Below are 17,902 nucleotides of genomic sequence, written 5' to 3'. Positions count from 1 at the left end.
TGCCAGTCGGCCAGGATCTGCCAGTCGGCCAGGATCTGCCAGTCAGCCAGGATCCGCCAGTCTGCCAGGATCAGTTAGATCCGCCATTCAGCCAGGGTCCGCCAGTCTGCCAGGATCCACCAGTCAGCCAGGATCCGCCAGGATCTGCCAGTCGGGCCAGGATCTGCCAGTCGTCCAGGATCTGCCAGTCGGCCAGGATCCGCCAGTCGGCCAGGATCCGCCAGTCGGCCAGGATCCGCCAGAACTGCCAGTCGGCCAGGATCCGCCAGAACTGCCAGTCGGCCAGGATCTGCCAGTCGGCCAGGATCTGCCAGTCAGCCAGGATCCGCCAGTCTGCCAGGATCAGTTAGATCCGCCATTCAGCCAGGGTCCGCCAGTCTGCCAGGATCCACCAGTCAGCCAGGATCCGCCAGGATCTGCCAGTCGGCCAGGATCCGCCAGTCGGCCAGGATCCGCCAGTCGGCCAGGATCCGCCAGAACTGCCAGTCGGCCAGGATCCGCCAGAACTGCCAGTCGGCCAGGATCTGCCAGTCGGCCAGGATCTGCCAGTCAGCCAGGATCCGCCAGTCTGCCAGGATCAGTTAGATCCGCCATTCAGCCAGGGTCCGCCAGTCTGCCAGGATCCACCAGTCAGCCAGGATCCGCCAGGATCTGCCAGTCAGCCAGGATCTGCCAGTCTGCCAGGATCCGCCAGTCTGCCAGGATCCGCCAGAACTTCCAGTCGGCCAGGATCCGCCAGTCTGCCAGGATCCGCCAGTCAGCCAGGATCCGCCAGGATCTGCCAGTCAGCCAGGATCTGCCAGTCTGCCAGGATCCGCCAGTCTGCCAGGATCCGCCAGTCTGCCAGGATCCGCCAGAACTGCCAGTCGGCCAGGATCCGCCAGAACTGCCAGTCGGCCAGGATCTGCCAGTCGGCCAGGATCTGCCAGTCGGCCAGGATCTGCCAGTCAGCCAGGATCCGCCAGTCTGCCAGGATCAGTTAGATCCGCCATTCAGCCAGGGTCCGCCAGTCTGCCAGGATCCACCAGTCAGCCAGGATCCGCCAGGATCTGCCAGTCAGCCAGGATCTGCCAGTCTGCCAGGATCCGCCAGTCGGCCAGGATCCGCCAGTCTGCCAGGATCCGCCAGTTTGCCAGGATCCACCAGTCAGCCAGGATCTGCCAGTCAGCCAGGATCCCGAGCTTCCCCTCAGTCCCGAGCTTCCCCTCAGTCCCGAGCTTCCCCTCAGTCCTGAGCTACCTCAGTTCAGTGGGGCCCGTTGTTAGGTTTCCTAGGCCAAGGTTAGCGGCGAGGGTCGCCACTCAAGGGACACTAAGGAGGTGGACTAAGACAATTATGGAGTGGGGTCCACGTCCAGCGCCAGAGCCGCCACCGCGGACAGATGCCCACCCAGACCCTCCCCTATAGGTTTAGGTTGTGCGTTCGGAGTCCGCACCTTGGGGGGGGGGGTTCTGTCACGTTCTGTCCATCGTTCGTATGTGTTTTCCTTGTTTTAGTGTTGGTCAGGACGTGAGCTGGGTGGGCATTCTATGTTGTGTGTCTGGTTTGTCTATTTCTATGTTTGGCCTGATATGGTTCTCAATCAGAGGCAGGTGTTAGTCATTGTCTCTGATTGGGAACCATATTTAGGTAGCCTGTTTTTTGTTGGGTTTTGTGGGTGATTGTTCCTGTCTCTGTGTTTGCACCAGATAGGACTGTTTAGGTTTTCACTTTTCTTGTTTTGTATAGTCTGTTCATGTATAGTCGTCTTTATTAAAAACATGAATAACCACCACGCTGCATTTTGGCCCGCCTCTCTTTCACCAGAAGAAAACCCTTACAATATGGCAGATTTAACTATTTGGTTGTAATTTCATCACCTCTTGAAAAGCATAGTCAGAACTATAAATTTTGGATTATTCCATGCAAAACAAATGCAACATTTAGCTCTATCATCAGCTTTAGGCGTTTACAGCAAGTAACTGCATGCTTTCATGACCAGTAAACATCAACTGATCATGTTGAGGGATATACGTGAGGGTAGCCTCACGATATGTCAATATTGGATACTATTAGTTGGATATTTGAGTGATACAAAATAAAAGTAAACTATACCTGACAAGTACAAGTGGTTTAGGTTAATTTCCCACGTTCAACACCATAATGCCCACAAAGCTCATCACTAAACTAAGGACCCTGGGACTAAACACCTCCCTCTGCAACTGGATCCTGGATTTCCTGACGGGCCTCCCCCAGCTGGTAAGGGTAGGCAACAACATCTTCCACGCTGATCCTGAACACTGGGGCCCCTACGGTGTGCGTGCTTAGTCCCCTCCTGTACTCCCTGTACACCCACGACTGCGTGGCAAAGCACTACTCCAACAAAATCATTAAGTTTGCTGATGACACAACAGTGGTAGGCATGATCACAGACAATGATGAGACAGCCTATAGGGAGGAGGTTAGAGACCTGGCAGTGCGGTGCCCTATGGGACGTCCGATCACGGCTGGTTGTGATACAGCCCGGGATTGAACCTTAGACCGCTGCACCACTCAGGAGGCCGAAATGGCTGGCTTTCTATGAAGCTTGCTCCTCCATTGTCCGATGATTAGGTGAGAATAGCGATTCACCGTTCAGTTTGAACCTATTGGAGCTCCTATTAGAGCTCCTCCTTCACTGTCCGATGATTAGGTGATCATAGCGATTCACCGTTCAGTTTGAACCTATTAGAGCTTCACATCTAGGAAGCTGGGACTGGGAGCAGTGTATCCCATTCCCTCGCTCTCTCTCGATAGAATCTTTAACAGACAGTGACAATGACCAAAAAACTCTTGGCTGAACTACAACAACCGTTGTCAGGTGGAATCACATTATTTGCAAAACATTTTCGCTTACTACTTTCAATAACTATTTAATAAAACTCTACATTTAACTTCTTGAGTGTAGGGGGCAGGATTTTCGTTTTTGGCAAAAAAACGTACCCATTTGAAACTGCCTATTTGTCAGGCCCAGAAACTAGAATATGCATACAATTGTCAGATTGGGATAGAAAACACTAAAGTTTCCAAAACTGTCAACATATTGTCTGTGAGTATAACAGAACTGAAATTGCAGGCGGAAACCTGAGGAAAATCAAACCAACATTGTGTCAATATTGCCAAAGCAACAATGTATACAATATACATTGTAATAAAATTATAAACAATAACAAATAATAATACAAAATTAATTACAAAAATAATAACAATAAAATGGTAAGTCAATAGTAGAATGTAATGTAATAAATATAAAAATATAAATATGGAAAATGAAACTATAACTACCTTATAACTAAATAACGGTCATCTTCACCATTACATCACTACTAGAACTATCATCATTACCACTACTACTACCACCACCATCACTAAACTGTTATCATTACCATTACCACCCATACCACAAATAGTAATAACAATAATAGTAATAATAAGTAAGTTACTGCTTACTATGCAGATGTTATTATTCAGTGTCCCTCAGGCTATTTGGCTGCAAGAGGAGCCATTGCGCCTTCGCCCATGAGTATTTTTAGTTTTGCCTCTGGGTTTAATAAGTTCAAATTTGGAGTAAATTTGGAGTAAATGTAGTAATTTCTGTGAATAATGAATCTCTTTGTGCGGAATGTTTATCACAGTTAAGGAGAAAGTGCATCTCTGTCTCTACCTCCCCTGTCATGCATGCCTCTTTGGATAGCCATGTCTTTTTATGTCTGCCGGTTTCTATTGCCAATCGGTGGTCACTCAGCCTGTACTTGGTAAAGATCTGAATTCTGCTTGTAGGGCTTCAATTGGATGTTTGTCCCACATTTTAAAGTCCAGTTTATTGGACTTGGATTACACTGTCAAATATTTTGTGATTTTGATTTTGAATTATTTCATTTTTATTGCATACAATGCTCTGCAGGCTTTTTCTTTGAGTGCATTCACTGCCATATTAAAGTTTCCCGATGCAGATATGGTCAGACCAAGGTAGGTGTAATTTTTAGTGTGTTCAATTATGGTGTTGTTCGGGGTGAATTTACATGTGTTTCTGACATCTTGGTTTTTTTTTTTTGGGGGGGGATTTTCGTTTTTGGGAAATTTACTGCCAGGGCCCAATTATAGCAAGATTGCTCTAGAATATTAATGTTCTGTTGAATACATTCTTTGGTTGGTGATATAAGTACCAAGTCATCAGCATATAGCAGGTATTTCACCTCTGTGTCAAATAGTGTGAGTCCTGGGGCTGGAGAATGGTCCAAATTGTCTGCTAATTCATTGATATAAATGTTGAAAAGATTTGGACTCAAACTGCAGTCTTGTCTCACACTTCGACGTTGTGAAAAGAATTCTGTTCTTTGTTTTTTTCTTTTTCTTTTTTTCTGTGTCCATACATTTATTAAGTCATACACCTTACCACCAAGCCCACTTTGGAGAATTTTGTAGAATAGCCCTTCGTGCCAAATAGAATCAAATGCTTTCTTAAAGTCAATAAATCAAGCAAAGATTTTGGCTTCTTTTTTTTGGTGGATGTGTTTATTAATTAGTGTGTGTAAGGTGTATATATGGTCAGTATTTGACATTTACTTATTACATTTTTTTCTTGAAGGTTTGAATTCAAAATGCTACAGAAAACCTTTCAAGTTAATTCTTACTCAAATTCCCCTGTAATTATTGGGGTCTGATTTGTCTCCACTTTTGTGGATAGGGGAGATGAGCCCCTGGTTCCAGACATCAGGGAAGCAGCCAGAAGTTAAAACCATGTTGAACAATTTAAGCACAGCATTTTGCAACTCAGGTGTGCTGTCTTTCAGCATTTAATTTCTGATGTTGTCTAGACCACAAACCTTCTTTGATTGAATAGATTTGAGCTTTTCATTTAGTTCTTGTTGGGTTATTGGGTAATCTAATGGATTTGAGCTTTTCATTTAGTTCTTGTTGGGTTATTGGGTAATCTAATGGATTTTGTTTGTCTTTAATGACTGATTCAAGGATGTTAAATTTTTCTTGAATTTCTAATTGGTTCTGTTTTAACATTTACATTACATTTAAGTCATTTAGCAGACGCTCTTATCCAGAGCGACTTACAAATTGGTGCATTCACCTTATGACATCCAGTGGAACAGCCACTTTACAATAGTGCATCTAAATCTTTTAGGGGGGTGAGAAGGATTACTTATCCTATCCTAGGTATTCCTTAAAGAGGTGGGGTTTCAGGTGTCTCCGGAAGGTGGTGATTGACTCCGCTGTCCTGGCGTCGTGAGGGAGTTTGTTCCACCATTGGGGGGCCAGAGCAGCGAACAGTTTTGACTGGGCTGAGCGGGAACTGTACTTCCTCAGTGGTAGGGAGGCGAGCAGGCCAGAGGTGGATGAACGCAGTGCCCTTGTTTGGGTGTAGGGCCTGATCAGAGCCTGGAGGTACTGAGGTGCCGTTCCCCTCACAGCTCCGTAGGCAAGCTTTTTGTGGGATGTTTTTGTATATATTATCAAAATAAGTTTTCCAAATTCCTACATCTTGTATGGCTCATTCTTGTGGCTTTGTTGTGCTTAAATTGTTCCATGTCCCAGAACTGATTTTTGCATTTTCAATTTTTTTTCCAATTTTTTTGCGTTTCAGTGTTTGTTTATACTCTTTCAGAGTATTCATATCGTAGCTCTGGGTTGTTTTGCTGCTTTGTTTGTCACGGCCGTCAAAAGTGGACCAAAGTGCGGCGTGGTGAGTGTACATTTTCCTTTTATTTAAAATGTTGCCAACAAAACAAACAAAGAAATAACCGTGAAGTTTACAGGGCTATAGTGCCACTAACAAAAGTCAACTTCCCACACTGAAAGGAGGGAAAAAGGGCTACCTAAGTATGATTCCCAATCAGAGACAACGCCAGACAGCTGTCCCTGATTGAGAACCATACCCGGCCAAAACATAGGAATAAAGAAACATAGAATGCCTACCCAAATCTCACCCTGACCAAACAAAAATAGAGACATAAAAAAGGCTCTCTCAGGTCAGGGCGTGACAATGTTTTTCGTTTGACATTTGTCTTAGGTGTTTTCTAATTGTTTTACATTCATTATCAAACCATTTGTCAGAAACATTTCATTTTTTTGTTTCTGATGTTACATTTCTTTGGTTTTCTCAAATTTGCTTTGGATGCTGCTTTTTGGAATATGCAGTTGATGTTTTGGGTAGCCGAATTGACACCATCTTTATTGTTTTGGTATTGTGAGTTATTGAAAAACTGTATAGAGTTCATCATTTCATTTGAGTTCAACGTTTCAATGAATCTCTCTGCACTGTTTGAAACCCATCTGTACGATTGATTTATGTTGTAGAGTTTATTGGGCTGTTTTTTAAAATGAATATTGCCGGTTAATTTCTTCAGGAACACGCTGATCTGACTGTGATCTGACAATGGTGTCTGTGGTCTGACAGTGAATGCACTAATGGAGGAGGGGTCAATGTCAGTGATCGCATAATCGACTACACTTGTCCCAAGAGCTGAGCAGTAAGTAAACTGACCTAAAGAGTCCCCTCTGATTCTACCATTAAGCATGAACAGGCCCAAGGCTCGACAGAGATGCACTAACTCCTTCCCATTTTTGTTCAGTATTTGGTCAGGATTGTTTCTATTATTTATAATAGGGCTACCGTACAAGGAGGGGTGTCCAAATATGTGGTGGTTACCTCCAGCATCAGTGTAATCAGGCTCAGAACCTGTTCTTCCATTGAAATCTCCACAAAGAAGCACTTTACCCTCTGCCTGAAATGTAATGAATTCTGTATGGAGATTGTAAAAAAAACTGATGAATCTGAAGGAGGAGCATAAGCTGCACATATGTAAACATCATTGTCACAATAGATTGTACCTTTGTTAAGTTTTAGCCAAATGACTGGTACCTTTTTTAATTTCATTCAGTGCTAAGTCCTGCTTATGCCAAATGATGATTCCACCTGAGTCTCGGCCCCGTTTAACATTTTTATGTTTGATTGATGGTAGTAAACTTTCTCTATAGCCTGAGGGAAACTGAGTATGTATCCACAACACCATGTTTCCAGCAGGATTAGGATGTCCTGTCCCTTGATGTTTTTAATCAATTCTGGATTTGTTGTTTTATAACCAAAATGTGAAGACTATAGGCCCTGGATATTCCAAGAGCAGATAGTTATTGATCTCATTTATAATAAGTGATATTCACTGGTTTGTACATTGAAAAATCAAATAATAATAATTATGTATATGTACACACACACACACACAATACCGGTGCCAATAAAATTAAGAAGTTGTAAACAAATTAATAAGAATGGAATAAGATTGCACAAAAAAATAAGTACAATGCAATCTGCAACCCTGTGCGTGTGTGTGTGTGTGTGTGTGTGTGTGTGTGTGTGTGTGTGAATTAAAGGGACTGTCTAGCTCAGTAGTCTGCATATTAGTTGCAGTAGTTGGCGCACCTCTCCAATCTCTGATTGTTCTAGGTGTCTTTTGCCAGAGGTTACCTCAGCATATGTAGGCTAATGATCTGAATGATACATGGTGTGGACTGCATCATGTGGTGTACTTCTCTGAAGGACAGTGTTCTGTCCGACCCTGGAGTAGTGGCCAGAGCTGTGTTGTGATGGGCCAGGTCCAGTAGAGCTGTGTTGTGATGGGCCTGGTCTAGTAGAGCTGTGTTGTGTTGTGATGGGACGGGTCTAGTCGTGCTGTCCTGAGGCGGGTCTGGTCTGGTAAATCTGTGCTGTGTTGGGCCCGGCCTAGTAGAGCTGTGCTCCGTCGAAGCCATGCCTGGCTCTTTTCTCCTGGGGATGGTGGAGGTACTGTTGTTTCAGAAGGTGGGGCGGGGGACCTCTGTTGCTGGGGTAATGGGTGTGTGGATCCCTGCCAAGTGTTGCATCTTTTAGGTCCTTGGCAAAGGTTCTGATACTGTCCTGATCATGATGTACATTATCATATAAGTGTTGACATGTCAGAGTGGGGTGGTGAGCCGTTCTGACGTTGAGCAGTGAGGCACAGTCCACAGTGATCTGTTGATTTATTTTGTCAATCAACTTTCCTGGGAAGTATTTTCTTGGTAGGAGGGTGGACAAAACTATCCTGGTTGTTGGGAACATAGCCTGCGCCCGTTCTGCCACTCTTCTCACTGCCCCAGGTACATTTTCACCTTTGGCATGAAGGTCGTTTGTGCCAGTGTGGATGATGATGTTGTCAGGGGTGTCAATCCTGGTCTGACTGAGTAGCTGCATTGCACTGTCAGTTGTAGGACACCAGAACTTATACACCTGGTGTCTAGTGATAATCTTTCCTGGACTAAGAACTTCCCATTTGAATCAATAAGGATTGCAGTTGTGGGTGATTGTCTGGGTGGACTGAGCAGACTGAGAGGCTGGTATTCTGACCTGGACTGGAACAGACTGGGAGGCTGGTATTCTGACCTGGGCAGGAGCAGACAAAGAGGCTGGTATTCTGACCTGGACTGGAGCAGACTGAGAGGCTGTGATTCTGACCTGGGCTGGAGCAGACTGTGCTGGAGCAGACTGGGAAGCAGGTAGGGTGACATGGGCTAGAGTAGACTGGGATGCTGATCTGGGCTAGAGTAGACTGGTAGGCTGGTGCAGTGTCATCAGGCTGTGTGGTGGAGGCCATGCTGGTCTCAGGTTCTGCTTGTGTTGTACCAAGCTGGTGGACATGTTCTCTAGATGCAGAGGACACAATGACTCTCTGCCGGTTGAGGGTGTCAATGTACCTCTCTTTTTGTTCGAGCTCCATTCTTGTTGTGCTCAGATGGTCTCTGAGGTCATCATTTGTCTGACTCAGCTTGTCCATTCTGCTTTCTAATTTAGCAATAGATGCTCTGCTCTCCTCCCTGAACTGTTTCATCTCTTCTTTAAGTTTCTGGACAGTGTCCTCCTCTTGAAGCTTGTTCTCTCTGTTCTATGACCTCTGCTTCGACTAGAGAGAGGGTGTTGTGGAAACGTTGCATAGCAGGTGTTCGTAGTGTTGTAGACATGTCCTTGGCTCTGTCTGCTGCAGGTGAGGAAGGTAGAGTGACACTGAGGGCTTCTTGCTGGGTCACAGAGACCATTGGGGCCTGCTTTTCTCTATCTCCCTCCTAGACTTTTTCCTCAGTTTCTGAGATGATTTCAGCTTCTGCTTTGAGGGTAGCAAACCTATTCTCAAAAGCCCGGAGGCTTGAATCATTGCCTTGTATCAATACAGTTCCATTATTATATAAGTTTATTGTTTGATACATGTTGCTCTGGTGAGCTTCTTCAAAAATGCTGATCTGACATCCTTGGCTGATGCCTCTTTTTTTTTAGAAAGGGAAATGGTTGCAAATAAGTATTTTCCATATGTGCCCTCTTTAGGTATTAAAAATTACATTTGCTCTTGTTTTGCAACTGGTAAGATCTGCAAACGGGCATTCATGGTTCTGTCCCATCAACAAACCTTTGAAACTTTTCTTAGCTTTCTCTGTTTGGATGTCTGGTGGGTAAACAATTTTCATAGCAACGCTTCTTGTATTATGTCTCTTGTGTCTTTAGAGAACTGTTTCACTTTGATGTTCTTTTTCTTCTGTCCTTATTTTGTCTTTCTTTTCTTCTGTTAACTAGATATTCTTTGTTATTCTTTGTTAGCTAGCTAGCTTCTTCCAGGATAGTCCCTAGCAACTGCTTAGCAACTGGTAAACAATTCAGCTAGCTAAGATAACTGTACAATTTTATGAAAAATAGTTACTTTTTCAAAAGCCTATCTTCTTTGCTTGTTGCTTGTTTTGTCTCCTATTCAGTCTTGCAGCTTTCTTTTGATGTACTTCACTCGAAAAACCATGTATTTCAATATTTGTAGAAGCTAATTTTTTTCAGCAGCGACTGCTCAATTTGAAACTCCGGAACACACACACGCGCTCGCTCGCTCTCTCTCAACCTCTCCCTCTCTCTCTCAAAACCTCCCTCTCTCTCAAAACCTCCCTCTCTCTATCTCAACCTCCCTCTCTCTCTCAACCTCCCCCTCTCTCTCAACCTCCCCCTCTCTCTCAACCTCCCCCTCTCTCTCAACCTCCCCCTCTCTCTCAACCTCCCTCTCTCTCTTTCAACCTCCCTCTCTCTCTCAACCTCCCTCTCTCTCTCAACCTCTCTCTCTCAACCTCTCTCTCTCAACCTCCCCCTCTCTCTCTCAACCTCTCCCTCTCCACCTCTCTCAACCTCTCTCTCTCAAAGTCTCTCTCCCTCAACCTCTCTCTCCCTCAACCTCTCTCTCCCTCAACCTCCCCCTCTCTCAACCTCCCCCTCTCTCAACCTCTCTGCCTCTCTCAACCTCCCTCTCAACCTCTCCCTCTCAACCTCTCCCTCTCAACCCCCCCCTCTCTCAACCTCTCTCTCTCTCAACATCTCTCTCTCAACCTCCCTCCCTCTCTCTCAACCTCCCTCCCTCTCTCTCTCACCCTCTCTCTCTCTCTCTCTCAAACTCACTCTCTCTCTCAACCTCCCTCCCTCTCTCTCAACCTCTCCACCTCTCTCTCTCTCAACCTCCCTCCCTCAACCCCTCCCTCCCTCTCTCAACCTCACCCTCTCTCAACCTCCCCATCTCCCTCTCAACCTCTCTCTCTCAACCTCTCCCACTCCCTCTCAACCTCTCCCTCTCTCTATCTCAACCTCTCCCTCTCAACCTCTCCCTCTCAACCTCTCCCTCTCAACCTCTCCCTCTCAACCTCTCTCTCTCTCTCAACCTCTCTCCTTCTCTCTCAACCTCTCTCCCTCTCTCTCAACCTCTCTCCCTCTCTCTCAACCTCTCTCCCTCTCTCTCAACCTCAACCTCTCCCTCGCAACCTCTCCCTCGCAACCTCTCCCTCTCAACCTCTCCCTCTCAACCTCTCCCTCTCAACCTCTCCCTCTCAACCTCTCCCTCTCAATCTCCCTCTCTCTCAACCTCTCCCTCTCAACCTCTCCCTCTCCCTCTCAACCTCGCCCTCTCTCTCAACCTCCCTCCCTCCCTCTCAACCTCACTCTCTCTCTCCCAACCTCACTCTCTCTCTCTCCCTCTCTCTCTCCCTCTCAACCTCTCTCTCTCAAAGTCTCTCTCCCTCAACCTCTCTCTCCCTCAACCTCCCCCTCTCTCAACCTCCCCCTCTCTCAACCTCTCCACCTCCCTCCCTCTCTCTCTCAACCTCTCTGCCTCTCTCAACCTCCCTCTCAACCTCTCCCTCTCAACCTCTCCCTCTCAACCCCCCCCTCTCTCAACCTCTCTCTCTCTCAACATCTCTCTCTCAACCTCCCTCCCTCTCTCTCAACCTCCCTCCCTCTCTCTCTCAACCTCTCTCTCTCTCTCTCTCAAACTCACTCTCTCTCTCAACCTCCCTCCCTCTCTCTCAACCTCTCCACCTCTCTCTCTCTCAACCTCCCTCCCTCCCTCTCAACCTCCCTCCCTCCCTCTCTCAACCCCTCCCTCCCTCTCTCAACCTCACTCTCTCTCAACCTCCCCATCTCCCTCTCAACCTCTCTCTCTCAACCTCTCCCACTCCCTCTCAACCTCTCCCTCTCTCTATCTCAACCTCTCCCTCTCAACCTCTCCCTCTCAACCTCTCTCCTTCTCTCTCAACCTCTCTCCCTCTCTCTCAACCTCAACCTCTCCCTCTCAACCTCTCCCTCTCAACCTCTCCCTCGCAACCTCTCCCTCGCAACCTCTCCCTCTCAACCTCTCCCTCTCTCTCAACCTCTCCCTCTCTCTCAACCTCTCCCTCTCAACCTCTCCCTCTCTCTCAACCTCTCCCTCTCAACCTCGCCCTCTCTCTCAACCTCCCTCCCTCCCTCCCTCTCAACCTCACTCTCTCTCTCCCAACCTCACTCTCTCTCTCAACCTCACTCTCTCTCAACCTCACTCTCTCTCAACCTCACTCTCTCTCAACCTCTCTCTCTCTCAACCTCCCCCTCTCAAACTCTTTCTCTCCACCTCTCTCTCTCCACCTCTCCCTCTCCACCTCTCCCTCTCCACCTCTCCCTCTCCACCTCTCTCTCTCAACCTCTCTCTCTCAACCTCTCTCTCTCAACCTCTCCCCCTCTGTCTCTCAACCTCTCTCCCTCTCTCTCAACCTCTCCCTCTCTCTCAACCTCTCCCTCTCTCTCAACCTCTCCCTCTCTCAACCTCTCCCTCTCTCAACCTCTCCCTCTCTCAACCTCTCCCTCTCTCAACCTCTCCCTCTCTCAACCTCTCCCTCTCTCAACCTCTCCCTCTCTCTCAACCTCTCCCTCTCTCTCAACCTCTCCCTCTCTTTCTCAACATCTCCCTCTCTTTCTCAACCTCTCCCTCTCAACCTCTCTGCCTCTCTCCCTACCTCGCTCCCTCTCTCTCTACCTCTCTCAACCTCTCCCTCTCAACCTCCCCCCTTCCTCTCTCAACCTCTCTCTCTCAACCTCCCTCCGTCCCTCTCAACCTCACTCTCTCTCCCAACCTCCCCCTCTCAACCTCCCCCTCTCTCTCTCAAACTCTCTCTCTCCACCTCTCTCTCTCCACCTCTCCCTCTCTTTCCACCTCTCTCTCCACCTCTCTCTCTCCACCTCTCTCTCTCCACCTCTCTCTCTCCACCTCTCTCTCTCCACCTCTCTCTCTCTCAACCTCTCCCCCTCTGTCTCTCAACCTCTCTCCCTCTCTCAACCTCTCCCTCTCTCAACCTCTCCCTCTCTCTCAACCTCTCCCTCTCTCTCAACCTCTTCCTCTCTCTCAACCTCTCCCTCTCTCAACCTCTCCCTCTCTCAACCTCTCCCTCTCTCAACCTCTCCCTCTCTCTCAACCTCTCCCTCTCAACCTCCCTCCATCTCAACCTCCCTACCTACCTCTCAACCTCCCTCCCTCTCTCTCAACCTCTCTCTCAACCTCTCTCTCTCTCTCAAACTCACTCTCTCTCTCTCTCAAACTCACTCTCTCTCTCTCTCTCTCAAACTCACTCTCTCTCAAACTCACTCTCTCTCTCAAACTCACTCTCTATCTATCAACCTCTCCCTCTCTCTCTCAACCTCTCCCTCAACCTCCCTCTCAACCTCTCTGCCTCTCTCCCTCAACCTCTCCCTCTCAACCTCCCCCTCTTCCTCTCTCAACCTCTCTCTCTCAACATCTCTCTCTCAACATCTCTCTCTCAACCTCCCTCTCTCAACCTCTCCCTCTCTCAACCTCTCCCTCTCTCAACCTCTCCCTCTCTCAACCTCTCCCTCAACCTCTCCCTCTCTTTCTCAACCTCTCCCTCTCTTTCTCAACCTCTCTTTCTCTACCTCTCCCTCTCAACCTCCCTCCCTCTCAACCTCCCTCCCTCTCTCTCAACCTCTCTCTCTCTCTCAACCTCTCTCTCTCTCAAACTCACTCTCTCTCAAACTCACTCTCTCTCTCAACCTCACTCTATCAACCTCTCCCTCTCTCTCTCAACCTCTCCCTCTCTCTCTCAACCTCTCCCTCAACCTCCCCCTCTACCTCTCAACCTCCCTCCCTCTCTCTCAACTTCTCTGCCTCTCTCCCTACCTCTCTCCCTCTCTCAACCTCTCTCTCTCTCTCAAACTCACTCTCTCTCAAACTCACTCTCTCTCTCAACCTCACTCTCTCAACCTCTCCCTCTCCCTCTCTCCCTCTCCCTCAACCTCCCCCTCTACCTCTCAACCTCCCTCCCTCTCTCTCAACCTCTCTGCCTCTCTCCCTACCTCTCTCCCTCTCTCTCTACCTCTCTCTCTCCCTCTCTCTCAACCTCCCCCTCTCCCTCTCTCTCTCAACCTCTCCCTCTCAACCTCTCCCTCTCAACCTCAAAACCTCAACCTCTCAACCTCAACCTCTCCCTCGCAACCTCTCCCTCGCAACCTCTCCCTCGCAACCTCTCCACCTCTCTCTCTCAACCTCTCCCTCTCTCAACCTCTCCCTCTCTCCCTCTCAACCTCCCTCCCTCTCTCTCTCTCAACCTCTCCCTCTCTCTCTCAACCTCTCTCTCTCTCACTCTATCAACCTCACTCTCTCTCTCAACCTCTCTCTCTCTCTCAACCTCTCTCTCTCTCTCTCTCTCACCTCTCTCTCTCTCTCTCAACCTCTCTCTCTCTCTCAACCTCTCTCTCTCAACCTCTCTCTCTCTCTCAACCTCTCTCTCTCTCTCTCAACCTCTCTCTCTCTCTCTCTCTCTCTCTCTCAACCTCTCTCTCTCTCTCTCAACCTCTCTATCTTTCTTCTCTCTCTCTCTCTCTCAACCTCTCTCTCTCTCACTCTATCAACCTCACTCTCTCTCTCTCAACCTCTCTCTCTCAACCTCTCTCTCTCTCTCTCAACCTCTCTCTCTCTCTCAACCTCTCTCTCTCTCTCAACCTCTCTCTCTCAACCTCTCTCTCTCTCTCTCAACCTCTCTCTCTCTCTCAACCTCTCTCTCAACCTCTCTCTCTCAACCTCTCTCTCTCAACCTCTCTCTCTCTCTCTCTCTCTCAACCTCTCTCTCTCTCAACCTCTCTCTCTCTCTCTCTCTCAAACTCTCTCTCTCTCTCAACCTCAATGCTCGGCTATGAAATGCCAAATGACATTTACTCCTGAGGTGCTGACCTGTTGCACCCTCTTCAACCACTGGGATTATTATTTGACCCTGGTCAAATGTTTAAACATCTTCAAGAACGATCTGGTCTTAATGGCCATGTACTCAATCTCCACCCGGCACTGCTGGAAGAGGACTGGCCACCCCTCAGAGCTAGGTTTCTTCCTAAGTCCCTGCCTTTCTAGGGAGTTTTGGCTGGGTTCCTGTAAAATCACTTTGACATCTGCTGATGTAAAAGGGCTTATAAATACATTTTATTTATTTATTTATTGAAAAAAGTGATACATGCCATCTGAGAATGACAGGATTTGACAGGATTGACAGGATTTGTTTGCACAGAAGTCAGTGTGGAAAACTTGTTCTTTATCCAATGTTGATTTTGAATGATGCAAATTATTTTTGTATTACCACTGAGATTGTGCTGGTTGGTGGAGCTCCTGGTGGAGAGGGAGAGTGGAGAGTCAATGCAGGATTCTGCCCACCATGATGCTACAGTATATTCCTGGAATATCTCTCCTGTGCTAACAAGTGTGACAATGCTGACCTCTACTGGACATGGAGAAGTATTACATCAACATTCATCATCACATACCAATCAGAGGGGATAAGTTACCAAGCTACTTCTGAGACACTATAACAGGATTCAGATGGTTCTTGTCCTCTTCCAGTGCTTGCAGATCTGTCTGTGTATCATTATCCTTCTTGTGATTCCTGTGTGTGTGTGAGTGAATCATGATCTGTTTGTGTGTGTATCGTGATTTTAGTGTGTGTGTTCCATTATCGAGCAAGCAACACCACAACAGTGGAGCTCTGGGCTCCCCGGTGGTATTGCAGCACCTTCTGTGTGTGTTTCGCCTCCGCCTGCACTGGGAGGGAGCCATTGAGCCAGGCTCAGATAATACACCTCTCCTTTCACCATATGGAGATGCACTCAATAGAGGTAGGAGTCAGCAGAGGTGGGTATTAGGCATTATGTATAGCGGATTTATGATGTAATATACATTGGGTAATAGTGCAGACGTGACTGGTGGAAATACCTCTCATGCTAACCATGCAGATTTGGTGTTTAATTTGCGAAAAACATTTTGATATAAAGGCATTGGATTAAGTTCAAAGATTTGTATTACTCGCTGCTCGTGTTGCTTCCCTCCTATTCCCAGTTTAGAATGGATGCTGAATATTTTTGCCCAGAGTCAACAGAAACCAATATCAGATTTTCTAAGGAGAAATGCTTAGTAAAGCACACCAGAAAAAAACAGGCTAACTTGCCAACTATTAACACAGGGTCTAGCTGTGCTGACAAGAAGAAACATAGCTAAAAATAATAATAGCATCCTCACCACATATAGCCTATTCCACCAGCATACACTAGAGGTCGACCGATAAATTAGGGCCGATTTCAAGTTTTCATAACAGTCGGTAATCGGCATTTTTGGACGCCTATTATGTCCGATTACATTGCATTCCACGAGGAAACTGCATGGCAGGCTGACCACCTGTTACGCGAGTGCAGCAAGGAGCCAAGGTAAGTTGCTATCTAGCTAGCATTAAACTTATCTTATAAAAAAAACTATCAAGCTTCACATAATCACTAGTTAACTACACATAGTTGATGATATTACTAGGTTAACGAGCTTGTCCCACATTGCATATAATCAATGCGGTGCCTGTTAATTTATCATCAAACCACAGCCTACTTTGCCAAACGGGTGATTTAACAAAAGCACAATCGTTGCACGAATGTACCTAAACATAAACATCAATGCCTTTCTTAAAATTAATACACAGAAGTATATTTTTTTAAACCTGCAAATTTAGTTCAAATAAATGCATGTTAGCAGGCAATATTAACTTCTTGGATATAGAATTTATGGATAAAAAAACGTTCCCATTTTAAACAAGATATTTTGTCACGAAAAGATGCTCGACTATGCATATAATTGACAGCTTTGGAAAGAAAACACTGACGTTTCCAAAACTGCAAAGATATTATCTGTGAGTGCCACAGAACTGATGCTACAGGCGAAACCAAGATGAAACTTCAAACAGGAAATGAGCAGAATTTGAGGCTCTGTTTTCCATTGTCTCCTTATATGGCTGTGAATGTGCCCTGAACGAGCCTATACTTTCTGCCGTTTGCCCAAGGTGTCTGCAGCATTGTGACGTATTTGTAGGCATATTTTGGAAGATTGGCCATAAGAGACTACATTTACCAGGTGTCCGCCCGGTGTCCTTTGTCGAAATTGGTGCGTAATCTCCAAGCTGCACGCATTCATCCATGTGATTCAGGGGAGAGAGGAGACTTCCACGGACGATATATAATCAAAGAGATATGTGAAAAACACCTTGAGGATTGATTCTAAACAATGTTTACCATGTTTCAGTCGATATTATGGAGTTTTGATGACTGAATTTTCGTTTTTTTTTGGTAGCCAAACGTGATGTACAAAACGGAGCGATTTCTCCTACACAAATAATATTTTTGGACAAACTGAACATTTGCTATCTAACTGAGAGTCTCCTCATTGAAAACATCTGAAGTTCTTCAAAGGTAAATTATTTTATTTGAATGCTTTTCTTGTTTTTGTGAAAATGTTGCCCGCTCAATGCTAACGCTAAATGCTACGCTAGCTATCAATACTGTTACACAAATGCTTGTTTTGCTATGGTTGAAAAGCATATTTTGAAAATCTGAGATGATAGTGTTGCTAACTAGGGAAATTGTGTCACTTCTCTTGCGTTCATTGCAGGCAGAGTCAGGGTATATGCAACAGTTTGGGCCGACTGGCTCGTTGAAACTAATTTGCCAGAATTTTACATAATTATGACATAACATTGAAGGTTGTGCAATGTAACAGCAATATTTAGACTTATGGATGCCACCCGTTAAGATAAAATACGGAACTGTTCCGTATTTCACTGAAATAAATGTTTTGTGTTTGAAATGACATTTTCATTATATTATAATTAAGTCTATGATTTGATAGAGCAGTCTGACTGAGCGGTGGTATGCAGCAGCAGGCTCATAAGCATTCATTCAAACTTTACTGTGTTTGCCAGCAGCTTTTAGCAATGCTTGAAGCACAGTGTTGTTTATGACTTCAAGCCTATCAACTCCAGAGATTAGGCTGGCAATACTAATGTGCCTATTAGAACATCCAATAGTCAAAGGTATAAGAAATACAAATGGTATAGCGAGAAATAGCCAACGCGACATAATTCATGTAATAACTACAACCTCAAACTTCGAAACTGGGAATATTGAACCACCAGCTTTCATATGTTCTGAGCAAGGAACTTTTACTTTCGTCTCCAACACTGTGTTTTTGCATTATTTACAACAAATTGAGCATGTATCATTATT

General features: G+C 46.1%; 1 protein-coding gene across 3 annotated transcripts in view; it reads right to left on the bottom strand.

The window, feature by feature from the left end:
* Positions 1–17,902, bottom strand: part of LOC118389975 (rho GTPase-activating protein 32-like) — a 262,757-nt gene that overhangs the window by 89,132 nt on the left and 155,723 nt on the right. The gene's annotated exons all lie outside the window — the stretch shown is intronic.

This window comes from Oncorhynchus keta, chromosome 11, assembly GCF_023373465.1.
Source record: "Oncorhynchus keta strain PuntledgeMale-10-30-2019 chromosome 11, Oket_V2, whole genome shotgun sequence".
NCBI lineage: Eukaryota > Metazoa > Chordata > Actinopteri > Salmoniformes > Salmonidae > Oncorhynchus > Oncorhynchus keta.
The sequence above is the reverse complement of the archived record's forward strand: the minus strand, read 5'-3'. Positions and strand labels throughout refer to the sequence as shown.